General features: G+C 46.5%; 1 protein-coding gene across 5 annotated transcripts in view; it reads left to right on the forward strand.

The window, feature by feature from the left end:
- LOC139059240 (chaoptin-like) overlaps window positions 1-27,567 on the forward strand; it is a 133,062-nt gene that overhangs the window by 54,729 nt on the left and 50,766 nt on the right. The window contains exons 2-3 of one of the 5 annotated variants that reach the window (XM_070537387.1): window positions 7,543-7,632; window positions 7,715-7,846. The exons of 1 other annotated variant lie outside the window; for it this stretch is intronic. The gene's annotated coding sequence lies outside the window, so the exon portion shown is untranslated. Of the gene's footprint in view, window positions 1-7,542; window positions 7,633-7,714; window positions 7,847-12,670; window positions 13,700-27,567 lie in introns of those variants that run through there. 3 more of the 5 variants (XM_070537388.1, XM_070537389.1, XM_070537386.1) reach the window with 3 other exon arrangements.

A 27,567-nucleotide genomic window follows, 5' to 3' on the forward strand; every position in this document is an offset into this window, starting at 1 on the left:
GCGCCGCGGCATCTCGCTGAGGCCGCGGAATCTATGGAGCGCATGGATGTGAATTCCGAAAATTTATGGGTATAAATCCCATAAACTCTTGATGTGAAAGGTACATTGACACTTCCAAAGTTGTGCTTTAGATTTTCAATTGCGGAACTTTGTGGGTTTAATGTTGTTGTAAACATTTGACGCCAAAGGTCCATTGACTTTTCTAAAGTCTTACATCGGAACACACAACGAGACAACTTAAATCAACACACTAGCCATCAAGTTGACTAAGCACGCAGCGAGGTTCAATGAGACGAAGCGTTGTGGTGGTTCATTTGTGCCGCCATGTCACATAAAAAAAAATATAAACATTTTTTTTTAACCTACGCTAAAACATCCATGTCAAAACACTAAATCCAGCCAAGCTAAGTACGTTCTTATTTATTTTTTCAACTTTGACTTTTGTTATCAAGGACACATTGAGCCTCTTCATTTTTTTTTGTTCTCGCTACCATACCCGCGGGCTGCCAGAGCTAGCCAGAGCGCATACGTTTTTCTCGCGTGGCCCCGACCACCGCGCAGCGCACTTCGACGCGCGTTCGGTTTTCTCTGGCCGAGTGAATTTTCGCCTGGCAGAGTTTTGGACACTTTCTGGATACCAGACGAGAAAATGAAACAATGGTCGCTCGGCGCCATCACTGTGGGGACTCTATGGATTGCACCGCGTTCGCTTTTGCAGAACCGGAAAGTCTTGTCTCGCCGGTGTAGGATACCGAGCAGTATGCGTATGGTTCGTTCCCAGTGGACCAAGCATCTCATGCTTTCTTCGATAATCCTTTCGTAGCCACATTAGGTGCCCAAAGTAGGCATTCTATTGTGGCCAACATACTTTCCTATGCGTTTTTTCATTTCGGTGCCCCCGCACCAAAGAAGGAAAAAAAATACATTGTTGCGGTGCAGCGAATTGTCGCGTGGTGAAAGTTCGATTTTGTTACTTCTTCTTTTGTGGAAAGTAATGAGCCACGGAGCGCTTATATTGCCAGATACTCTTATTATATTATTGCGATAGCAATTATATGGACGCTCCAGGAGCATTCCTGCCATCGCCGTCGCCCTCATGTTTCGTATAAAGTCCAAGGCTGATAACATCGTGACCGCGTGCCGCATGCTGTATGTGCGAGTGAAAGCGTAGGGGGGGTTGGGGTGGAATGGCTGAGCCGACGATGGTGGCTCAGTCGTGTGTGCGCAAAGGAGAAAAGCGGGGAGCAAGCGCGCCGCCTTTGGTCGCACGCGATACACCGAGGGGAGTGGATGGAATTGGGGCGGAATCTAGGATTCTGTGAAGCTGTGATCGCGCAGCATGTTTATTTGCCTTGTTTGGCGCATTATATACAGCGACTTTTTCTTAGATACGTAGATTTATTGGTGATTTATACGTATATTTAAATATCTTGTTGCGAGGTTTCGTTTATACGTGCAGTGAACATTGTTTCCAGTCACAATTTTTGCCCTTTATCAAGCTGTCTCTTCGCATTTCTAAAGCACGAGTGTGAGTCGCAATAATGGTTCGGTTCATTATGTGCGAGGCATGCGTGTAGCAGAGTGGCATCTCTCATTTACAAAAGTGGTACGCATGTGTGAGAATAAATGTTCTTTAATGCTCTCATACACTGGGTTGAACATGGTTGCCTGACATAATGGACACCCCAAAAGCTGAACAGCGTAGTGTCGCGAAGTTTTTGACAGCTAAAGGTGTTTGCCAAAAAAGAAATTAATCACCGTATGGCTGCCGTGTACGTTAAACATTGCATTTCATCGGCCACTGTAAAGCGTGGGAGAAAACGGTTCAAAGAATGGGAAAGTTGAAAAGACATTCCAAGACCAGGTCAATGCCATCGTGCAATCACATCCCGCACAATTTCAATGGTTGATGAGCTGAGATAAGAATGGAGGGCAAGCATCGATGAAAGGGGAGAGCGTGTGAAAAGCAGTCACGGTTCGGTTCACGCCATAATTCATGAGCACCTCGGTTATCGGCTCTTGTGTGCGCAATTGATGCCCAAGATTTTGATCCACCGCTAGAAGACGGAGAAGTTTGGCGCTGCTTTGACTAATCTGGTCTGGTATCACAATGAGGATGACGATTTCTTGTTTGCTATTGTGATCGGGGATGAACCATGGTGCCACTACTACGAGTCTGAAACACGACGGCAAAGCTTACAGTGCAAACATTCGAATTTACCACGGCCAAAAAATGCAAAGGCCGTCATTTTCTCCGGAAAGGTGTTGTTGACTTTTTTTTCGATCGTCAGGCGCCATTACTGATAGAATTTGCTCAATCTTGAGAGACTGTCAATTGTTTCCGATATTATAAAACGCCGGAACCACTGCGTGTCGCAATCAAGAACAAACTACGTGGAAAATTGACGAATTATGTCATCTTGTTCCACGACAATGGCCGTCCCCACGTCGCTGATGTGGTTAATACAAAACTGGCAAAGTTCAAGTGGGAAACCCTGCAACATCCGTCCTACAGCTCAGACCTGTCCCCTTGTGACTTCCACATCTTGGGGAAACCGAAAAACAGCTCAACGGAACTATATTCGTGCCGGACGATGACGTGAAAGAGTCAGTTACAGACTTTTTGAAGCAGCAACCTATGGAGTTTCATGAGAGGGGAATCACGCGACTCCTTAGCCAATGGGGCAAATGCCTAAATTCTCATGAAGACTACTTTTTAATAAAGTACCGCGTTTGTCATATATTCGCATTGGCTCACATTTATTTGACTCGCCCTCGTATAGCTTGCAGAACTCCTGCTTTTTATACGTGCGCTCTGTTGCGACTATAATTTCGGTGCAATTACTCACGATCCACGACCGGTGACAGCTGCTCCTGCGTAATACATTGGAACAAACGACAACGTCATTGAGATTTTTCACTGGCCATTGCATATATACAAGAATGTAAGCACGGTTCTTGAATGACTAAGTTTCATTAACATATTTGTTCTCGACTTGTTCAGTTCATTGCCTTTTAATTTTTCATATCAGCGGCATGCACTGCTTTCCTGGTTTTGAACTGATATACTTCTAAAGTTCGTGTGATATTTTTTTTACTTAATAAATAGACAAAAATATGGAAGCATTGATATCAGTTACTTTGGGCAAAATTTTTGGCACATCTATACGAGTATATTCTTTTGTGAAAAAATACACATTTTACTTGTTTGGACAGTGCGTAGCGTTAAAGAATTCGTTTACAGCATTTTTCACAATTGTAATGCGGTTATTATTCATGTATTTGATCCCTCGACAAATTGTTTAAGAGGAAGCTTTAGCAGGGGCGCAATCCGACGTGGCCTATTCAAATACATGCAAAACGCAGAAACGCTTTTCTGAGATAATCCTGCTAATCGCTTTTAATGAAATTTGTTGCATTTGAGAGAGAAGGTAAATTATAGTGTCTATTGGAAACGGAATTTCGATTTACGGCCTGAATTTTGTATAAAATATTTTGAAAAATTTGAAATTTCGAAAATATAGAAGCACGAAGTTTACAAAATAGTAGCTATGTACCAAGAACAGATATCTCGGTTCTGTAAACGGCAACTATTAGGAAAGTCGATGCGGACAAATCTGGTATGTCAATTTGTATCTTGCGTGAATTCGTTACGTTGTGTATAAGGGTTCTGCAAAAGTCGTATTTCCATAATACTAATCTTTTTTGAGATTCATGTTTAACATATCTATTTTGTCCTCTGTAGATGTACTATTATATGCAATTCACAGAATTGTGCTATCATTATTTATTGTTGAGTTACTGAGTTTTAAACTTGATAGTTCCGTGTCCTGAAAATTTGCGATTTTGGCAATTTTTAATGAAGAATTGGCCGCCTAAATGAAAAATTCGAAACCAACAGTCACTAGAATTTAATTTTTCCTTTTAAATTCAACAAAAATCGTCAAATTTGGTGCAGTTATTGCGAGGAAAAACGAATTACCCTTCTACATGTACATGTATTTAAATAGCAGCACCCGAGCTAAAGCTGCCTCTTAAGGAGGAGGCCGAGCTGCAACATGAGCCCCCCCCCGAACGAAATTTCTGGCTACGCCACTGCCCTCGTGGTGACAATTGTTGCCACGGTTGAAGCATATCGAGGTAGCCCCAGACATGTTCGAAGGGCTTGGCCTTGAATGCTCTGTAGGACATTGATGTTAGTTTTGTTAGCATTGGACAGCACTGGTGTGCTATGTCGCAAGTATCCTAAGAAGAGCGTCCTGTATAGTTGAAGCATAGATTCCACGGATGTACCCCACGTTTTACCGGCAGTAAACCTTAGTATATGGGAGATAGAAGTATGCCTCTTCTTCAAGTATGAGGTGTGGGGGCTCAATGAAAGGTCTCTGTCGATAATAACGCCTAAGAATCGGTGAGTTTTTGCGTAGGTAATTGGCTGGTAGTCAATAGAAATGGGGTACCAGGTCATGGGTTTGTGGGTAAAAGCGACTAAGGCGCACTTCTCGGTTGAAATGCTGAGGCCTTGAGCACGCAGGTACGATGATGTTAGGGTCACTGCTTTTTGGAGCCGTGCACGCACCTGGAGACATGTAACTACCGATGCCTATATGCATATGTCGTCAGCGTATTAGGAAAGGTTTACTGTATGTGGTAGAACATCGGCAAGTCCAAGGATTGCAAGGTTGAACAAAGTGGGGCTAAGAACCCACCCTGAGGGACGCCACGGCAAGTGTAACGGTCAGCGGTTCGGCCATCTGAACTGTGCACAAAGAAGGATCTTTTGAATAGATAGCTCCGAATCCACCGAAACATGCGTCCACCAATTCCATTATTTTCCAGGGCATCAAGGATGGCTTCATGCGTTACATTATCATAGGCGCTTTTCACATCGAGGAATAGTGCAACCGATATACGCTTGTGGTGTTTTTCTTGTCGTGGTGGTATAAGCTTGTGGTGCTTGTTGTACAGACGTGACGAGGTCGATTACGTTGTCAGCAGAGGAACGGCCTCTTCTAAACCCAGCCATATGGCCTCGGGGTATACGTTGTGGCGCTCAAGATACCACTCTAGGCGGGTGAAAATCATTCTTTCCACGACCTTCCCAACACAGTTGGACAGCGCAATGGGTCGGTAGGACGCTAGGTCAAGTGGCGACTTTCCAGGCTTCAGGAGTGGTATCAAGCGGCTGGACTTCCACCGCTCAGGAACGACGCTATCATTCCATGACTGGCTATAACATTCCAGAAGTCTACCTCGGCCGGAAACTTGTGGAATTTGCTTCCAACCATGAACTCAGCATTATGAACGATGGCTGTCCGACGTACGTGCGTGGTTCGAACTATAGCAGTTGCTTAGATTTGACTTTGGTGTCACGGCAACTTGGTCAAAATGTTCGATGGTTCTCTGGCATCGAGACTCATGGCAGTGACCATATTCCCACCTACTTAAGAATCACTGGATTTGGAAGCTTCTCCTTTTCTACTTCCCGACAAGTATATATAAGGTCGTCAACATATAAGACAAAGGTGGAAGAGGCGTGCAAAGAAGGATTTATCGGCTACATTGTACTGTGTACTGGAATCGTCTAAGTTCACATTTACATCTGCTAAAAAACGTACGGATTTCGACATGGAACTTGAGCGACTTCGAACGATTCGCAGAAGGGCTGAGAGGCGATACAGGCACACCAAGTCAATTGATGGCCTTAGAATCGCTCGACGTATACATAAGAAAATCCAACGTCGTATGGACAGGCTGGAGAAACAATGGTGGAAGACGTTCTGCGAATCACTTGACCCCCGCAAGCCACTGTCTATCATATGGAGGACGGTGCGCGGCCTTGGCTCGTCTCCACAGCAACGACACCCAGTCTTAGCCCTAGCCCTCCATCAAGGCCACTCGCAGGTCGATATAGCCGAAGATTTCTGTGTGAAGATTGCGGGCAGTGTGGTCACCATCAATAGCTAAATTCTGGGTGAGGTTCCTGCGACACGCCTCCCAGAATTGAATGTGTCATTCTCACTTGAGGAATTGGACCCTGCTCTGGCCACATGCAGGCGCTCATCGTCGCCAGGACGAGACGGCATCACCTACGCTGCTTTATTTTATTTTCAACTTCAGTAAATACTTACTACCCGCCCCTCAGCTGTGTGACAGACCACCCGGCCATGTCTACTCGATGAAACAATGAAGCTAAACCCGGATAAAGAGGCACACAAGCGTTGTCCACGTCCTATTCCTGAACGAATGTAATGTGATAGATAGCATTATGAATATCAGCAGGATTGCACTGCCTCTAGAATTAGAAATCACAATCCCTGCTACAAATTATATTAAAACCTAGTAAAACGAATTTTAGAAATGTGGTAAGCTGGACTAGTTGGGATGGTTCCATAGTCCCCACAGCGCTCCTCCTGCGGTTTTCTTTTTTGCTTGTTTCTTCTGTCGCGTTGTCATATACTGCTATATGTTGTCATATGAAATGGACTGCTGGGGCAGTTGGTACATGCTCATAGCTAAAAACCAAGCCCGAAGACAAGAAAAAAAAAGCACCGTTCCAGCACCTGTATAGCATGCTGTTGAGCACCTAGCTGTTCAGTCCCCTCTCTTGCTTTTTTTTCGGTGCTTGATTTTTTGCTATGTGCATTCAAACTCCTGCGAGGAGACATATCGATATGGAGTGGTATCAGGAGCAGCCCGCCAAGTCATGCCGTTTGATTACAGAGGCTCCGAGATCGTCCAAATTTTGATTATACCATATCGAGGACGAACCCAGTTTACTGTTACGACTGTCTCCCGCAATGGCCCAGTTGAATCGGTGAGGTACCGAACGCCAACAAACCCCGCCAAACAACCGAGAAGTGAGCGATGAAAACTTCGCTTGAAAGTTTCACAAAGCGCATGCATTTACAGAGGGCATGATGTCGGGAACGTGAGTGAAATCCGAAAAGTTATTCATGCACGAAGCCCCATCAGTCACGCTGCATCACATAGTGCCTGAGAATGGCAACAGCCCATTTCCCGCTGATTTAAATAAAACAGTCTAGGCAGTAATAAGTGTGAGTTGTGACGCTTAGACTCTCGGCGTTAGGCGATGACACGGACACGTGACGAGTGGAATGGGCCTCTTCTCGCGGATCACTTTGGAACCCTCTGCCGCGTACAGAATTAAATAAAGAACGACTTAATAATGGCGAGTTCCTGCAGCATTATAGCGCATTTGTTTTCTTCCTTTCTTCTTTTTTGCGCTCGACGCTTCATAACGAAGCCACCTGAAATAAATCGTTTCGTTATTAAATCGGGGACGCTTGCGGCTTGAATATGGTCGCTTTATTGCCCTTTCAAGAAGCTGCAATTGCTGCTCAGAGCGGGACAATGGCTCGTTTGCTGACGTAATCACAGGGAGCCGCAGTCGTTTCCATCCGTCTTCATTGTGAATACGCGCAGTTCCTATTTTTTTCTGTTGTTTTTTTCGCGCTTATTATTGCGCATAATGATGTGTACGAATGTGGCGGTCACTTATTGTCCGTTGCCTCGTTTCAGCGCTTGTTAAGGTGCAAGTGCTGCCACATGCTACTTGGCAAAGCTCTCCGCAGGAACTCAAGAACTTCAGGAAGCAGTCAGGCAGCAATGGTACGTACGTCGATGCCCTCTAGCTGGCGCAACTCTTGCGTTAATACGGCCATTGTTGGTAACGGCGCTCCGACGCATGCAGCAGCTGCCAACCGAAAGCCTCGGACAGCCTTGGAGGCAGTTTTTTTAGGTGTCCAAATCTAATGCTGAGGCCTGAGACAAGCCGTCAACGAAGCTACAACTAAAGCACACAGTAAGGGGCACAACAGTGGAGGTAAAACAAAATTTATTTATTTATTTATTTATTTATTTATCAATACTGCAATCCCCATTGGGGATTTTAGCAGGGTGGGAAACAATACATATGTAAGAATACTATAGTATAGGCAACGAAAACAATACAAGTCAGGTTAACGGAGCTTAAACATAGCAGTGGCACAGCAAGAAAACAAATTGTTACTCAATACTTGAAACAAACGCCGAAAGGGATGATTTTAAAACTTGGTCATTGGTTAGATGATTCCATTCAACGATTGTTCGAGGAAAGAAGGAATACTTAAAACAATTATTACGTGTACTAAATGGGGTTATTGTTCGGCTATGTCGCTGTCTAGTAGCATAACCAGATGAAAAAGTAATTATTCCCGTGAGATCTGTCTTATAATGACCGTTAATAGGTTGAAAAAGAAATTTTAGTCGTGATACACGATTTCTTTGCATTAATGGTGGCAGGTTTGCTTTTGTTAAGAGGTATGTCACTGAAGTGCGTCCGAAGTTGTTATAAATGAAACGAGCTGCTTTTATTTGCACCATTTCTATCTTGTTAGTGCCAGTTTTAGTAAAAGGGTCCCAAATTACACATGCATAGTCTAGCATCGGTAAAACTACAGCTTTATATGCGAGTAGGCGTACAGCGGGAGTAGAAAGTTTCAAAGCCCTCCTTAAAAAATAAAGCTTGCGGTTAGCATTAGATACTACATATTCAAGGTGCTTAGCCCAAGTAAGGTCATTTGTGATCCAGAGTCCTAGATACTTATAATGTGTTACTTCGGAAATATTTATGTTAATAATACCATAATAATATTTATGTTAATAATATTTATTTTAATAATAATAAAAAATAGGCAATGTCGCATCCTCTCGTGACGCTTTGCCAGTTTTTCAAGATTTATGTAACGTTCTTATAATTTAAAACAAAAAAAGTCATAAGCATGTACTACCAGCATGAAATTTACACTCAAGTAAACAGAAAATTACTGGAATGCGTTGTTGCGTCTCCAGATTTATCTACTTTTGTTACAGTGGCTTGATTCATGCTTCAAATTATAAATTTGTCTTGTCCGTCGTACATGTTCCTTTTTTACTCCGCGTCTTCGTAGCGCTCTTTCCTTCAAGTATAAATTTAAGACTGCAGCACGCTTAGAAAGCGGCTATACACGCGAACATTGAAGAAATAATAATAATAATAATAATAATAATAATAATAATAATAATAATAATAATAATAATAATAATAATAATAATAATAATAATAATAATAATAATAAATTCTGCTGTTTTACTTGCGAAACCACGATCTGATTATGGGGAATCGCCGTATACAGTGGGGGACTCCGGATTAATTTTGACCACCTGGAGTTCTTTAACGTGCCTTTGACGACATATACTCTTCCCTTGAAGGGCCCGCAGTAATCAGGAAAAGGATTCTACGACTGTTGACTGCCTTTCTTCGGGACACGCAGTTAATCAACGTCTGGTGGCAAGGCCGTGCTAATAACGTATGCGATGCTCAGGCGGAACCACTTGCCGGCCATGTTTGCCAGGCTGATTCCGCTTGCTGCAACACGCCATGCACCACCACCACTACATGCAGAGCGAGTGCACTCCCATGTTCATATTTTTGCGTGCGTCCCGATGAACTATTTCACGTTTGCGTTTAAATTTATGCTGGTGGTACGTATGACCATTTAGGCAAGTTGGGTTTTTTTTTAACTAAAGAAAAAAAACAAATAACTGAAGAATTCGCTATGAAAGCATCAGAGGTCTAATTAAGGTCTCTGGTTTATTGCTATGAGGAACTCTGTTATGAAAACGTCTTATAAAGTTTGGGTGTTGTACTTGTTGTCATTGTATCGTTGAATAGAGAGCTAGAATATATCACGGTGTGATAGTTATGCAATGCAATGCAATACATTACATTGCAATATGATACAATACAATACAATTTTATTTCCGTCGGTAAACATAAAGGAGGCTGTAGGTAAAAGCTGCTCCTAACAACAGCCCTCTTAGTAAAATGCACTCATTGGTATCAGCAAACGCGAGACACTGAATTAAATGTAAAAACAGGTAACAACCATGGGGCAAGAAAAAAGAAAGAAAAATGAACTCACAAAATGTGTAGATTGGCACCAATACTCACGTACATCGAAAGCCGTAAAAGTAACGTGGCAATTTGTTACTTAAATGGAAATGATTTAACTATTTACGTAGTGAACCATGAATTAGGAGGTTTCGTTGCGCAGTTCTTGAAATATCATTTCATTTTCTATTGTTCATTCAAAAGTGTAGGCAGTGTACTTGACGATATTTTCTTTTGAGTATTTCGTTTTTTCAGTTACCGTCTTACAAATGTCTTTATCTCCAGTGGCACTTGACGTTACGTTGCGTGTAAGCACGTCAAGGTTGCTCAGGAATCTGCGAGTTTCCCTTAATTCTCTCTTGGAAGCCATACTTAGTTTGTACTGGTATGAGTCAAATATGGGTATAGTATACGTCTGCCTGGGAATATGTCAGATGTATGGCAGCCGTTCGAAACAATAATCAGTGCTCTTATAAACGTTTTTTCGAAGAATAGTTTTTCTTTTGCATGTTTGTGCGTGTCGTAGTACCACACACAAGGAAGCTGTAATAAAGGCTCGACTATAGAATTCTCTGTTCTATAGAATAGAGAATTTTAGATACGAGTTTTTTCTCGGGATTTGAGTAAAGGGTCATGCCGACGTGTCGTGCCAACGAATGTGGTCATTCCAAGTCACATTTTGCGAAAAAGTTAATAGTACTAATGAACTCTATAGCTGCTTCCCCATATAAGAGGTTACGAACGCCATGTACTTTTTGGTCTGTATACGATGCCTTTCACTTTGTTTATTTCTATATGAGTTAGGTCAGATTACGTCGGCCCTATTACGCCGGTATTACGCTGTCTTCGGGATCGGCCCACGTATAGGGAGTGTTAACGCCTGCTTCACTTCCGCCCCGGGTCAGCCAGGCAGTGTACCATCTTCGGGATTCTTTTCTACACGCGGACGCAATAGTGGCGAAAGTACCCCTTAACAACTTTGCTGTAAAAGAAGAACGGTCCGAGAATACTATCCAGTGCTGTGCTTTTCGCAATAAGCTTAAAGTTAGACATGTATTTTGAATTTGTTTAAACTGTTTTCTGTTGTTTAAGTAAGACGTGATCAACTCTAACGAGTGCCCTCTGATAACGTACCTTTCAAGTTACTTAAGTACTACAATATATTGGGGTCAATTTCATGAAAAGCACTGCTGAAATCCACGTAAATACCGAGCACTAATTGTTTTTCTTCAAATTGCGACACAATAATATCTTATTGTTCCGGAAGTTCAACTTATAGACCTAAACTTTCTAAAGCCGTATTGCGCAGTCGAAGTCACATTATGTTTTTCTAGAAATGTATTTACTTGGAAGTGCATAGGTTTTGGAGTGCTTTGGAAAATGTAGGAAAGACCGAAATCGGTCTATAGTTCCTCGTATCATTCTTATATATCCCTTTTCAAGGATAACGATCACTTTAGCAATCTGAATTCTTCTTGGAAAAACTCCCGATGATAAACAAATATAAAAAATATGAGTCAGGTACTGAGACAAAATATCTAGCACGTATACAATTGGTCGTATTAGCAGGGTCCCGTTTTAGCATGCCGTCAACATCGCACGAACAGATATTCTTAAGGGAACTAAAACAAGTGCGAACTTCTTCCTCCACACCAGAACTTAAGAACGAAGGAAGGTTTCTTTCAGGCAAAAATTCCGAAAAAATTATCATTGGGAGGTTAATTAATCGAGAATGTGGGCTACCTAAACAGTGGTAGTTGGATGAGGGACCAGAAATATGGCAGAAAATTAAATTTTTGTTAACACATGCGTGCGCAGGGAATGTACCACGAGGTTAGATTGAATGAACTTTCTCATTAGTCAAGGGTGGCTCTTTGTCCTAATGATCGAAAAAGCAAACAGTAGAATGTTTTAGTTCGTCTATTAGAAGTGGAAGGAGCTTTGTGAAAAATCTTGGTAATGGTGCAGTAAGGTACAACCAATACTGATAATCATCCAAGGCATACTTTAGCAAAATGTGTCTATTTTTACTTTGGAATAAACCTTTACCTCTCTCCCTCTCTGTCTGCCGTTACAGTATCGGTTACAAAAAGAAACGAAGTTCTTGTTTGGAAGGAGTAAAACTCGCGTAATGAGTCATGACACGCTCATTGTCCGTAGAAATACTGAATGGATAAAGGGGTGTTTGGAGGATCCTTAACCACCGGGAAGTTAAGGAAAGAAACTCCAGTAATTGAGGTGTCCCAACACGCGCGCCCCAGTATTTACATCCTCGTACAGGCGGCGACCTTAATGCGGCATCGTTCGGCGAAGCACGACGCCGAGGTAACCCTATACACCGGAGCGCCGTCCTCAAATCGGAAGTTATGCACCATTAAACAAACTCGCTTCGCGCCGCATCCAGGACCTGGTCGCGGCGTTCATTAAACGCCTGCGTAGGGGAGGGAAGACGAAAGACGCGGTCAAGGCGAAGCTCTTGCTCACTTGCCGCTCGCCCGCTGTCCCCTAGGGAAGAAACCCTTTCCCTGTCCAGCCGTATAAGCGGCTCCTCCGATGACAAAACGCACAACCGCCGAATCGCCCGTAAGGTCTCCTCGCCTTCTTGCCCCTCCCGCCAGCCTCTGGCGCTCATCGAGATTCCACAGCGACTCCTAGCCGAAACAAGCGCCGGTCGGCGAAACGAGCAGCGTCCCTCCGTCGGCCATCCGTTGCACGGCGCAGCACCACACGCTGTGCCGAGCCCGCCGAGCTGCGAGATGTCTCTCCGCCGAGCAGCGGCCGGTGAGCGACCTTGCCGCCTCTAAACCGGGAAACAAAAACTGGTTTCCTTCACCCTCGCCTGCCCTCTCTGGACACCTCTGATACATATTTTCTTTTATTTATTTCGCCGCTCTCTGGGAGCGCGCCGCCGTGCCGACGGCACTCCCCCAGCTTCAGCTGATCCTCCTCGCCTGAGCGGTATCCTCAGCATCACCATCGCCGGGTTCCTCGGGCGGCGGCGTCTGCTCCAGAACTCAGTGGCGGCAGCCAACAGGTTACGCGTGGACGACCGCTGGCGAGCAGCGGGAGCAAGCGAGCGGGCAAGAGGCGACGTGCCGTGCGCCGCGTTGTTCTTTCTCCGTGCCATTGGCTCTGTGAGCCAGGAACGTTTTGTGTGCCGGCGTGGAAAGTGACTTCAGTCGTCGCCCGTGGCCTCTCTCGTAATCTTTTCCTTTTTGACCGCACCGGTGCCCGCGTCGTCCTGGTCGAAGAGAGTGAGGTTCTCCGATCGGTGTGGTGACTGCGCGCTGCCATACAGTGCCGGCCTGCTCCGAAGATTGGGCGGGCTTCGTTCGGTGGTTGTTGAACCTCTCCAGACCCCGTTGACCTCCCCGCAGGTCCGGGGGCGTGTGCTTCTCTCCTCGGCGCGGCCTGTGCGTTAACCAGAGGTTGCTCCGTACGCCGAATCACTACCGCCAAGTGTGACAGGTGATCCGGTCACAAACGGTTTCGAGGATTGTTGTTTCGTCTTGGTTATGGAAAGGCGCTGCTGACCGGAAACTGCCTCCGTCTCAGTCATGCCGTGCTGACGCGATGCCGCAGCAGCGCGGAGATCCTGCTCGAGGAACAACAGTGTCAGTAGACCGCCAAGGCCAGTGGTGAAGACAGTGACGCACGAATCGCTTGCCAGACGCCACCGCAGCTCGTTGGATTCCCACGGAATCTCACGGTCGCGGCACTCCTTTCAAAGGAGTAACCTCTCGGCGTGCATCGTCTTACAAATCGGTGAGTGCCTTTCTTTCTCCTTGCTGCACTTTGGTCGCCGCGTGTATGGAGACGGGGATCCAATTTCTGTTTCGTGTCTCCATTGTGCGCCTTTGGAGGAAGGACTACGCGTTTTGTGCCCTCCTTACATAAGAGGCGCACGCCGGTTCGCGGACCCTTCGTGAGTCACGTTAGCCGTTTTTCTGGAGGAACGTCCAGCGTTTCCCTTTGGCGGCCCGGTTTGCGGCACGCCGTGCCGAGGCCTGAATTCGTGAGGAGCAGACGCGCATAACGCTGCGACCGAAGAGGAAAAAAAAAATAACAAGTTGTAAATGCAGAGCGAAACACAACGGCAACAACACAAAAAATAAAAGGCCGCGTCGTTTCCAAATCGATGTACTACCCTTTTGTCCAGCTTACACCTCCTGGCCAGCAATGCGTGCCAGTGACCGTGAACCTGGCGCACGATTACGCGATGATTCGTTACAGCGCGTGAGGAGTGTAAGTGCATCGCGTTTAAAACAAAATTTGATAAAGAAAAGCAGCGGTTTAGCCTGGCAGTTGCGAAACCGTGCCAACGCGAGTTCTGGGGCAGCAGAATCGATTTCTGGCACCTTCTACGGCGGCGGCCCTGTGCATCTGATAAGGTTTATGAAGGTCGGATCCATTTGGTCATTAGTGGACGTCGATGTTGCAGATATCTCTAGGCCAAGCGAATAATGATGTCATGTTCGTATGACCTGTGTAACAGCCTTACGGACGAAGAACTAGCGACCGTCGCGGTCCTTAATACTCCTTTATTGTCATTTTTGCGGATTGTCGCCTGGGCAACTGCAGCCTCGGATATACTGGTGTTCCCGGTGGTCTCTGCTACACGTTTGTGATCCCCTTTCAGAAGACCACGGCACGATGTTTTGGTACAAAGCAATGCCTTTTTTTCCCCTTCCTGGATCGACAAGCACGCGTCTATGCGTTCTTGCGAACTTGATCTGTCCTACGCTTCCTATACCGACAGCTTGATATCAGCGCTCATGGTGGCTCACTCTCCCTTGGTAAATTATGCTGCGTGATCCCGAATGCGAATAATCTGTATCACTCTCCCTGGATTAACGTACTCCAAAGCAGAGCTGCCAAGTGCCGTTAAGACCTTCCCAAATTCTATTTGCGCATGAGATCTTTTCGCTGCGTACGTCTCGAACAACGTGGCTTCAACTCACCTTGTAAAAGAGCGTTTCCCGTCAGAGGCGCCGCGATATTTCCTCCATCACTTACAACGGCATCTCGGGAATGTTGGGCATGAGCCAGTGGTTTCCTCCAACGGCAGCTTTGTCTTACCAGGCAACTCGGACGGCTAATTATTTAAGCTGTGAAGCAGCCCAGCCATTGGGTACATTCTTTTCCACCGAGCCGAGCTGACTGTAGCGTAAATTGCGGCAGCAGTGGGGCGGCGTAAAAAAGATAATGAACGATAAGAATGTGTAAGTTATTCCGCTGGCGTTGCGACTAGTACTTATTTTACGTTGTGTATAGGCGTTATACTGTCACGCTGGTATGAAACACGAAGGGGAAAAGCGTGTTTCTTACTTGAAACCGGGACGTGGGATCGTGCGGATAAACGGAGCGCTGAATATGTTGTAGGCCAAACAGTTTTTATTGGTTATTTTTTATGTAATTTATTAGTCTTCAAAGTTATTGGTTCAGCCCTTACTCGACTAGCCAATAAAATGTGTAATCACATAATATGTATAGCTTCTGTAATACCGTACCTGTCCCATCTCCAGACGGAGATAAAACCTCAGTGTTTTGTCTCCTTCATTTCTTTCTTCTCATCCCCTTTTCCTTTGCGCAGGGTAGCAAACTGGACGTGCGTCTTGTTGGTTTCCCTACTTCTCCTTTGCTTTTCTTTCTCATTGGACGTGTCGTTATGCCTGAAGTGCCCATAGGAAATGCAACAGTGACATGACATCGCGTTAGCGCAGGTATCATATTCTCCACTAAACGCTACTCAATTTTTAAAGCAAGCTGTTGTCACTAAGCGCACTCCCCAGTCGGCGCTGGGCTTCAATAAAAGTTGTGTCCTCGTAGAGAAGAGTTTACGCAATTCCCGATACTCCATTAGGTTGACCTCTTCTTTGTACGGTAGTTAGCACGCGTCCGCCGGAGTTTTCTGATGCGTATTTCATTCATTCTTTTCATTCTTCTGGTCTTAAAAGCGGACTCGCCGAGTGGCTGATCCGGACCACAAATGGGGGTGCGGGGGTGCCAAATTCAATGATGAAGGGTCACGAATGATGAAGACGAAAAGCATCGTTACCTGTAAAATGCGGCACCTAGTTACAGCCAAGTACTAACCTGTACCACTTAAACTTACCTTAGACTACTAACTTTATGGCATTCGCACGTCGTAGTAGACGGATTAGGGTTAATAATGTCCACCTGCAGTTCTCCTTCGTGCACGTTTCTGCATTCTGCTACGACCTGAATGCGGCTGCCGCGACAGGGAACCTAACCGGCGACCTAGCGCCTACAAGCGTAACTCTATAAGGGCTGAGCCGCCAGTTCCCCATTGTTTGATATCTTTGCGAACGTCATGAGGTTGGTCGTGAGTGGTGACAAGAGCTCGGTATCCATTCTTTGGCATGTTGCAACTGTTCAATTCAGCTTTGCGCGAGTCCGGGCAGGTCGTATTCTCCGCACGCCTCCTTTTTCTTTTTTTGCGTATCGCGAACGCGTAAATGTCCAGAAACCAGAGCACATGCCATCGTTTTCTGGAGCGTGAAATCGGGCAACATCACGAACAACATGCGCGGTGGAGCGTCCTCCTGCAACTCGACGCTTTCCTGTGTGCTCTGTTTCAAAGGAGACGCATGAGCTGTCTGCTTGTCCCTAAAGAGAAGCAAGCCACACCGGGGGGTCGTGCGCTTGTTTCGCTCTCGGCCTTTCATTTTGCTGCTCACTTCACACATCGGTCACGTGGCGAGACCGTTTCACAGCTGCTCTGATGCGCGCGTGCTGCCGATTACGTCACAGCTCTGCCTCTGCGAAGTGTGACGGCACTCCGGTATTTTACGCGTCTCGTCTTTGAGAAAATAAGTGGCCTTCCTTTCTCTTGATTTTCTGTAGAGACTGCGCGGAGGCCCGAAGCTGTGTGGGCCCATGATGACTCTTCACAACGATCTTTGCCTGAGATTTTTTGTGGGGCGCATAGCAAGAAAGCCAATATTAAATAAACGTGCAGCTCATAGCAGTGGCATGCCAGCGTTTTCTACTGAAACATTTTTTCTTTCTTTTTTTGCACCATAGCAAGTCCATATCTACAACTCATGAGCTCCCAGATTTCAGTTCCTGGTGAACGCAATGCCTAACCTGTTGTATACTTGTAACGCCACCCTCCGAGTTCAACGCACGATTTTAGCCTGGTGAATACTTCACTTAAGGGCATTAGCTTACGCATTTCGCCTATGTCTTTTCGTGGTAATCTCCTTGAGAAATTGAGAAATTGAGATTTCTAGGTTGACTTGAAGGGGAGGGTTGCAATGTGGGCTTGTTGGTAATGCATCTTCAAGGGGAGTACAGTAGCGCGATTAAAAGAGGGGGCAAAAGAAAACACATAGGGAGACACATAGAAGACGAAGAAGAAGACAAAAGAAGACACATAGCGCTGTGTGTGTCCCTATGTGTCTTCTTTCGTCCCACCATTTATTCGCGCTACCGTACTCCTCTTGATGTTGAAGTGGAGAGTGTGGTGACGCTCCTGTGACATAAAGGGCGTCACAAGTTTAAGCTATTCATGGCTCAAATTATTGGAACAGCAACGTCAATAAAGTAATTAAACAATTATATTTTGCGTGATGTCGGCACACACGTGCTCTTTATAAGCAAAGTACATGCACCCACGTAAGAATTGTAGAAATCACTTTCTCTACTGTGTTCCGAAGCTGACATTAACATGAAAATACTTTTTGACGCGCGTTCATGACACTCATCCCTTTCTCATTGCGATCGAATACTCATGACTCAACTTTTGACAGTGCCGTCGGCTTCTATGACTGTTTCATGTGTAAATTCGTGGATTAATTGTGAGATTGCTATATCGCAATGAGGACCTAAAGCATTGCTTACTTTAGCTGTCATAGCGTTTTGCTTAGTGCATTCATTCTGGTTTTATTCTGTTGTAAATGTTTTTTTGAAACGTTTTCCAGTTATGTGTACACACTTTGTGTCAGGTTCACGCTTATAGTTTGTCTTTCTTGGATGAAATTCTGTGACACTTCGGGTCACGGGTCGCAGACGTGACATTTCTCACGACTGCTTCCGCAGTTTGCGACACAGTTTCTGTTTATTATATTTTCTCGTTGCCTAATGAAGCAGCTACCCCACAGCAATGCTTTACCTTTGACGCAACAGCCATCGAATGCTGATTTTATTCATGCCTAAGCGAGTCGTAATCGTCGCCCCATTTCACAATAGTTGCGTGTTCGATGACAACTTAATTGACGCCTCTCGCTTCCTGTTCGTCTTCCGGACTTCCCCTTCCCATGAAAATCGCCAGGCGCGTCGCATAGAGTGCGGTCTTCGTTCGAGAGGGACAGAAACGAGGAAAGGCGGGGAGGTCAACCGGAATTGCGTCTGTATTGCTACTGCGCACTGTGGGAGAGGTCACAAAGACGGCAGAGAAGAAAGAACGACAGAACAATGCACGCAGGCATGCTTGAGTATGCACCGTGCATTTGAGGAAGCTGCAGTGCTCCGCCGTTTTTCAGAAACTGCAGCAGCGCTGTCGTAGCCTTGCGCATGTAGATGACTCCCAAGGCTCGCTCGCGGTGACAGTCTCACAGCCTATTCGCTGCCTTGACTTAGGCAGAGCGAAATACATGGATGGAGCGAAAGAAAACACACACTTAGTGCAGACTATGAACTGAAGATTTGTTTGAAAAGGAAGAAACAGACAGATATATAGACACACCGGAAAACACACATGGTCCCATGCAAAAGTTTTGAGTTCCTACGTCACCTAGTGGTGGGCATCTAGGCAATCTAACTGTTTTTCGGCGCGAAAAACAGTTAGTTGTTAGTAAGCGCTCGTCCGTGTCTCTTCTTCTTGTGTCGTCTGTTTGGCGCTATAGTACTTCAGTAATGCACCAACTAGCCCAACAAAAAGTTTTGCTGGAATATCTTTCTTGTACAGTGGGCCCTTCAGTACGTGTTTCCTCATCAGTTGTTAGTAAGCGCTCGTCCGTGTCTCTTCTTCTTGTGTCGTCTGTTTGGCGCTATACTACTTCAGTAATGCACCAACTAGCCCAACAAAAAGTTTTGCTGAAATATTGAGTTGTTAGTCTGCACTGCGTCTGTGTATTGTTACCCTCTGCCCGTGTTACTTCGCAGTGCCGAAGTCAATGATGCATTACCAACTCGCCCTGCAAGCCAGTATTCGCTGTGAAGCGTATTTATCATTTTTTTCCATCACTCAGTCTGATTCCCAAGTCGACCAGTGGTCCACACCATTTCTTTCTACTCGCTTCATGGCCCAGTGACCGCTGACGAACTGTGTTCGACAATCTCTCCCTCAAATAAAAACCCTGTATGAAACCCCGCGGATTAATTGGAAGCCTTCCACAACTTCTTTTATGTGCATGAGACAAGCAGAGCCACGATTGGCGTAGTGTATGTGAACCCGTACGCGAGAGGAAGGAACAACGATAACGAAGGTTTTTTTTTCCCTCGTAGCACAAATCAAGAGACTGGCCGACCTCATTCCCTGCAGCATTGCTGCAAGCTTTCCCCGTTTTCACGCCTCGCCACGACCGGGCATCGTCGCGCGCGCTTCCCTCCCGGCCCCTCGGGGCGCTCGAGCAGTAATTACGCTCGAGGCGCCTAATGGTCCTCAGCGCGCGTTGCGTCATCGATTATGCCACAACTATCACGTCGCGGCTGCGAACCCCGCCGCACGCAGCACCGCCGCCTACACAGCGCGGCCCTGCGGTCGGCATCGGAATGAAGTTTGGAAACATCTCCCGCCGTCCGTGGCGTCGACCTGACACAAATCGACCGTTTCGAAGGTTCTCCCGGAGCTTCGGCTGGGTGGGCAGCCGCCAATGACGCCATTCATTCACTGCACGCAAGCGCACACGCCAAGCGCACTACGATTCGGAAAGCGTTTAGCTTTGGTCGCTACGTTTACCTACCCGAGTCTTTTATTTGTGAAACAAAGGAAACGACACAGGGCGCGCTCCTTCAGTACTTAAACTTTTTGACCCTTTTGCCAGCAGTAGGGAAGCGGGGAACGGTACAGATTGACGAATCGTAAATTTCGTCACTGCGACCGGCGTGGCTTTATAAGCAGCGAGCGGACGCGCCTCCTGTGTCGAGCGTGCGGGGTGGCGTGTCTTTCTGCGCCATTCGGGAAAGCCAAAAGCCTCGGCCAAAAGATACCAAAACGAAAGTGAATAAATGCGTGTGCGCAATCACGGGCGTTCCACGGCGATGAACAAACAGCGATTTAGGCGGCGATTGTCTGGCCTGGAATGCCGGCGCCGCCTCGCTACTTTCTCCGCGCAGACGCTTTCGTTTCTACGCAAACCACGCTTTCTTCTTCTTGATCTCTCTGTCTCTCTATCTCGCTTTCTCTTCTTGTCTCTGTCTATTTGTTCCAGCGTATGTGTACACTATCAGCGGGGACACTTTCCTCTGATTTAGGTTTAGGACGCGAAGGGCACCGCCACGATTGCGCAGCTACACTGGAAGATTTTAAATGCCGACCTGGATGGTCGTTTCCTGTCCAGTATGGATGAATTTCCTCGGTTATTGTGGCTTTCACACAAGGGATCAGCTGTAGTGACCCTGTTTGTCGTATAACCGAAGAGCGCACGCATCTTCTTCATATTGCACGGCATAAGTCGGTTATTGTCATTGTGTCTGTTCTACCATATAAACGCCATTCGTAAGTCTTCTTTTCGGGGAGGGGGTCTTCTTCAATTCGCTATGCGATTACAACACGAAGCAGTCCCCGTAGCCCACTACGTCTTTTAACCGAAATCCGCACGCTCTTTGTTTGTCTTACACACGGAATGCGTCAGTTATATTGCCGGCCTCTTGGACGATTTACGAGGAGGGGCCTCCACGGGGCTCGGCCTGCGCTTCTTATAAATGGAGCGCGTATACGCACACACACACACACACGCAACAACGACCTGAATCAAGGCGGCCAGAGTGCTCCCTGAAACAAGGAAAAAGGCCCCCGTGCGCCAGCCTTGTTGCGCATTCTCTGCGTGTGTACGGCACGTGCCTCAACGTTACTCACGAAGAAAAGTGAACAGCAGGTTGATGGGGGCTCTGATATATGGCATGGCTTTGGTGATACCATCGAGCAAGTCATGAAGCAGAACTATAATGGATGGGAGGTAGGTATAGGGCTAAATACATTATACATGGCACTACAAGACGTGCGTGCGTCCACTCCGTGGTACATTCGGAACCGAGACAAGATGTGGGAAAATGAGCTTCACCTGTTCTCAGCAGGGCGGAGGCAGGCAAAGGCCGCGACGCAAACACAGTTGCATAATGGGGGGGGGCACAGCTCAGAGCAATTGAGGTTAAGCTATTATGTGAAAGGACACAGTGTGAGAAATGACACTGCGAGGTGGCAACTGAAAGATGCTAAAAAGGAAACATAAGAGGGCAGCCCGGCCATCTTGCGTAACCCAAACTGCAGTTCGCGGCTCCGCTGAGGGGTGTCGCAGCGCATTCGACCAGGTATCTTGAAGCAGTTGCAACGCGAATCCCGTGTAGTGATTTTTGAACAGCGGGAAAACGCTTATTGTCTCTGAAGGATCGAACTCTGCCCTCGTTTAGGAGTGTTGCGCTCAAAAAAAAAAAGCTCGACGGCATCATGAGAAAGAACTCTCTATTTATTTATTTATTTATTTATTTATTTATTTATTTATTTATTTATTTATTTATTTATTTATTTATTTATTTATTTAGTGTAACCTCGACTTAGGGGTTTTAGCAGAGTGGAGTTACATTTGTTGGTTTGGCAAATTGGCAAACAACAGTAACAATAAAACAAATACACGGGAGGAAAGTACATAATTTGGCAGTGTAACACAATGCTGTACCAGAACCAAGCACAAGAGCATATAGTAAGCATAACGCAACATGCGAGACAGATCACTGCTGTTGGTGTACAGCGAAAAGGTTTAAGGATATGGTTGTGAAACGACTTCATTAGTAAGTTTATTCCATTCAGTTATTGTCCTAGAATAAAACGAACAGTTAAAAGTCTTATTTCGGGTGGAAGAAGGAGTTATGGTCAAGGATGTCTCTGCCTTGTGGTATATCCTGTAGAGAAAGAATCTGCGATATGTCTACCTTATAATAACCTTTAACTATTGGAAACAAAAATTGCTATCTTAAAATACGATTTCTTCCCGTTAGCGTTGAGAGGTTGGCTTTTGCTAATAAAGATTTGATCGAAGTTCGTCCAAAGCTGTAGATCCTACGCATCTTGACATTTTTGGGGATATTTGCGTGCGATGGCTTATAATTTATAGGCCACTTCGTCGACTATCCGATTGTTAGCTGTCAATAATGAATTAACCATTAGTTGGAATTACAACGAAAATTTCCAGACCAGTCATGCGTGATCAAATGGCTTAATCGTGAGAATATATCCCTCTTTTCAACGAGTATAAAGTTTGAGAGAGACAAAGAGAGAAAATTAAACGGGATGTTAGCCAGATAATCAGTCTGATTTGCTGCTCCATGGTGGATACGGGGAATGTTGGGAAAAACATAAATAAATGAGGAAAGAAGGATAGTTACGCCGGCGTGTGCTCATAATTTTTAGCATAAGCCTGTCGTGTAAATCAATTGAGCGTCGCATTTAGACGCAGCTCTCTAGGCGTATGTCGAGGGCCAGAGCTCTGCTCTCAGAAAGCAGACGACTCTCCAACATATATCGAGAATAGAGAACTGTGCGCCTCTTTATTTGCAAAACAGTATGTCAACTACAGCAGAGATGTTCGATAGTGTCATTACGAACACCTACTTCACAAGCAGGTATATCTCTACCATGTTAATACGAAACGCATCGGCGTTTATGAAAGCAGCGTCGAATCACAGATGGTACAAAAGCGTTGATTCAAGTCGTAGCCATCCTGGAGAAAGTCTGAGCTGCAGGCAGGAGCCAAGTAAACGTACACGTGAATCAGTGAAGTTATTTAAGCTTCGATATGCTAAGTTCACCAGCGAACTGGAATCGCCAGTTCTTGAGAATGGGATGGAGATGCATCGCTCACCGTCATGAGCAAAACGGGCGATTTCGTTCGCATGGTCACTAACAATGCTGACGCAGTGAGCCTATCCGTGCTTGCTAGGATTCCCGAGCGATTCATTTAAAGTGTGCTCAAGGCTTACACAAAGTATGTGCTGCGCCATGCGTGAGCGTATAGGACGGTGCGCCCTACTCTCTCTCTCTCTCTCCCCCCCCCCCCCCCCCCCTCCCCGGCTCATTTACGTACTCGCGGGATGTGGTTTAGAACGTGGAACATGTCGCTTGGCAATGTTCGTGTTGTGCAGCTGAGAGGAAGACGCTGCATGAAAGATAATATTGCAGATGCTTTTTTTCTGTTTTCGCGCACACCTTCAAGTGGTTTATTGATGAGCGAAAAAGTCCTACGCCTCTGATGTCCTTGCTACATGACATTGGATTGCTTGACATCTGGCGAACTGATTGCGTGTCTGGCTTTCAATTCTTGGCAGAGAAACTGTCGGTCATGCCTGCTATAATCTAAGCCTCCTCGAACCATACTGAGGCAACGGCAGCTCCACTACACTAAAAACATACGAGCCAGTAGTCTCGTCCGCGGAAGCATGCCAGAGAGAAAGACGCATTCTGGTAGACTACCGTTCGCGCCGAGGTGTAATTAGGCATGCTAGCGGCCCGCTGTCACGGCTCCGTTGACCCCTGCGCACCATCTCGCCCCCATCGTCTCTGTGCCTAGAAAGCGCCGCGCGGTTTGAGAGAGCCGGCTCGCGAGGTCGTCTTGTGAAACGCGATAGAGAAGTGACACGCGACGGCGACGCAGTCCTTGCGCAACCATGCACACGCTTCGCCACAGCGCCGCGCTCGCATGCGCGTTCTCTTTCTGGCCCGCCGGCTCGCCATGTATTGTGAACGCCTGGGCTTTGCGTAGATGACGTGATGAGCGAGCTTCTCGTGCGTTCAATGCGAGAGAAGTGATGGATTGTGTACAATGACAAATTAGGGTCATTCATCTCTCCCACCGTCGCTCCGAGGTCTCCATCCTTCCTTCTCCTTATCCGAGTCTATGTATCTATGTAGCGTGAAGGACTCATTTTCTTGTGAAAAAATAGTGAAGGACGATTGATGTACTATAGAGTTTGTGAGCAGCAGTGTCCTAAATTACCCGTGAAGACGCGATGTCTTACTGCTGTGTATACGCCGTGCGAGTACTGTCTGCGTGACGGGGTCATTGCCTGCGTGTTCGAGATCTTATCTGGTCTCCTCTGCAACGATGGTAAACAGGGTTAGGTTTCGTTGGAGTATGCATCACACCCGTGTAAGGTGCTCTTGTACAATGCCTTCGCATGCCAATGAAATTAAAGAGAAATAATGATACTTGCACTGTAAATTTTGTATGTCACAGTGTCTGAGGTTGCGAGCAAAAATTCAAATGTTCATTTCGACGTTCTCCGCCCAGATAGTGTGTCAGTCCTTGCCCGTACAGTGAACATGTGTCTCAATGCTTGCGTAATTATGGCAGTTGGGGCAGTTAAGTGCACCTTTCAAGCATGTCGCTTTCCTTGTCTACTCACAGTGTCACACTGTAAGCTTAGTCACGTGTTTCAACGGCCTATCGGTCTTCCATTATGTGTGGCTTCCTGCACGCGTCATCGTGTTAGTACAGTCCCTCTAAAATCTTGTTAGTACGATCAGCTTTACTTCAAGTGACTCGTTCGTATGAAAATGAGTCAAGGATTTATTTATTCGTCGCACGTCCTCGGTTTCTCCGAAGGTGCACGGCATAAGTGAGCGGATGCGTGCAAAATGGATGAAGCAGCATACGCAGCATCGGTCGCGCCTGCAAGAAGACCGAGTGGATCCGTTGTAACTCTCGTCTCCCCTTGGCTAGCACGCGCGGCGAGGAATCGCAGGCTATCCGAGTGCGTATTGCGCCAGGACCTGTCAGCATCAGCCCGTCACGGACCTCGGCGCGTTCGACCAAGCGGTGAGCGCGTGCGGTTCCTGAGCGTCGGAACGCCCGCTGAAGACACGGGGCGCACCAGGTCAGGCACGGTCACAGCAAGCCTGTAATCAGAACACGCGCCGTTGCGTCCCTAGGGCACACCGTCCGTCCCTGCGGCATCGTGGCGCCTGCAAGCTCTTGCTATGCGGGCTCGACTATACGTCTGACTAGGCCGTTCGCGCGCATCTTGGCACATGTTAACACTCGTATGCGCTGTCTTCCTTTTGTGTGGAATTACGACACCTTTTTGTATAGGCGTGCTTACGCCCGCTCGACGTTACTTCTTCGTTCGTTCCTTCACTATTCCCTCAGAAAATGACGGGGGAAAGCATGCCTCGAGAAGGAGTTCGCGAGGTCATCCTGAGAAAGTAAAATGATGTCTCGAACGAATTGCGCTGTAGATGTAGAGCGTTGGAGCTGTGGCACATACAGACGAATTACGCTGTTTAGTCACGAATTTCCCCCCTCTGCCACTCCTTGTTCCTTTACTACTACTTCTTCTTCTAACAATATCAGATCATCAAAAGCTCGCATGTGAGTCGTCTCTTATGCAAGCTCTGCAGCTGGAGAACTCACTGGATTTGGGGGCCAGGCTATAAAGCAGCTGCAGTTACGAGTACCAGCACCACCTCCGTTATAGACAGTGAACTACAGAAACTCATCGTGCTGTAGAAATGCCTAATCTACTTTACCGTGCAAGGACGGAAAAGATGTATTCTTCGTAACCAACGTATATGCCACCTCGTGATGTGCAGCCCCACATATAGAAACTTGAAGGCACCGCACTTAGGCGCTTCGTGGCTAACCTCAAAAGTCTTCAAAACTTCTTCAAACATTTGTAGAATCTGTGTGACGTCCCGCTCTAAATTTTGCTGACCTGGTACCGACAGAACAAATTCGTAACTCAAATGAAAATAATGATGCCTATGGTGTCCCGCAACCGAGCCTTTCATAGCATTTGTCTTCAGCTAGCACTTGTCTTCAGCGTTGGCCTGGAGGAAGAAAGACTTAACGGACGCTACTGTGGATACATAGTCAATGATGGAATGTCAACTTAACATTCCGCATATTCACACCAAGGCCCTTACAACTTTGGCAGAGACAAAATCTTTGACGGCAATACAGCTCCACAGAATATCCGAGAGACATCTTCGATTGCACACCGTCGGCTCTGTTGATAAAGAGAATGGAGCTAGTGCAGCGGTCTACAAAATACCAACTCTCAAAGTTTCCTGCGCTGCCACACTTGACCGCGTCGTGTGTTCTACATCGTGTGAAAGTGTGGTGATTGCAGCCTGTTGCTCCCTTTTCAGACAGCAAGGCTGCGCTGCAACTATTACTGCGTGGGTTTCTCGTCGACAAGTGCATTCAGCGTGCGTTACATGGTGTTAAAGAATTACAGAAACTCGGCTTTAACCCCAGTGTTCCATTGGGTACCTTCCATGTCGGTGTAGCAGGCAACGAGGCCGCTGACCGTCTGGCGCGCAAAGCGCTGCAGTTCAAGTCAACGAAGAAGGCTCCATACAATGCAAAAAGAGACGTGGAAAAGGCCATCTTAAGCCACTTCCGTTCGCTGTTGTCTCCACCGCATCAACTTTGTGTGATCAAGGTACTGAACAGGACTGATGCCGCTCTCTTATATGGTATCCGCACAGGGTCAGCGCAAACTCCAGCTTGGCAGTGCAAGACCACACTTGCCCCATCATCGTCATGTGCGCATAGTCAAGCTCTTGGTGATATTGAACATTTCATACTAAGTGGTCCTGAATTTGAAGCAGAATGTAAGATATCAACAAATTAACTTGAGCTCAAGACGGCACCGAATTTAAATGTTAGTGATATTTTGTCCCAGAGAGGACATTGGATATTTAGGAGAGAAGTGCTTCGGCTCCTCCTAAATTTCCTACGTGATACAGGGTTGGCAAGGGAATGACGAGCCGTGTAGGTCGTGGTGGCTTAGAAATCGCGCAACGTATTGAGAACCGTGTCAACTTGTTTTTGTACCTCAAGCTGAACTGTGAAGTGTTTGAGACCGTATCGCAATTGATAGGTGGCGTTCAGGCGGAGCAATGGCCGGCAACTATATGGCAAGGATATAGGTCTGCCTGCAGCAAGCAACGCCCCTCCTCCTTTTCCTCTGGTAGCAATGGGTCAGAATCCTGCGTTCGACTTGTTTATATCTTTCTTGTGTTTCCGATCACATATACGAACAGCCATTGACACAAACACGCAATACTCGTTCTACGTCTTCCTGAAGTTCGCAGCCGTTGCTCCACTTTCCTTTAGACTGTTGTATTTGAGCTTGTCCCTGTACTATGCTGTGCCTGGTGCTGATCACGTGTCTCGAAGGAGCAAGAAGCGCAGAATTTTCGCTATAGGCGCGCCTACGTACGTGCGTGCAAGAGGCGCTCTCGAACTGCGGCACTTATTTCCGCCTGGCCAGCGCCGGCACCTGCGATCTCGGAAACGCTGCGGCGGGAAGCTTTGAGGAGGCGACTCGGCTATTGTGCGCGCGCAGCGAGCATAACGTCCAGGCAAAACGACGCTAAGCTATGCAGAGTAAAGTTCAGTGCAGCGCTGCGGAAACAACTACGTGCTCTTGGTAGTGGGCTACATGCG

This window comes from Dermacentor albipictus, chromosome 4, assembly GCF_038994185.2.
Source record: "Dermacentor albipictus isolate Rhodes 1998 colony chromosome 4, USDA_Dalb.pri_finalv2, whole genome shotgun sequence".
Classification (NCBI taxonomy): Eukaryota; Metazoa; Arthropoda; class Arachnida; order Ixodida; family Ixodidae; genus Dermacentor; species Dermacentor albipictus.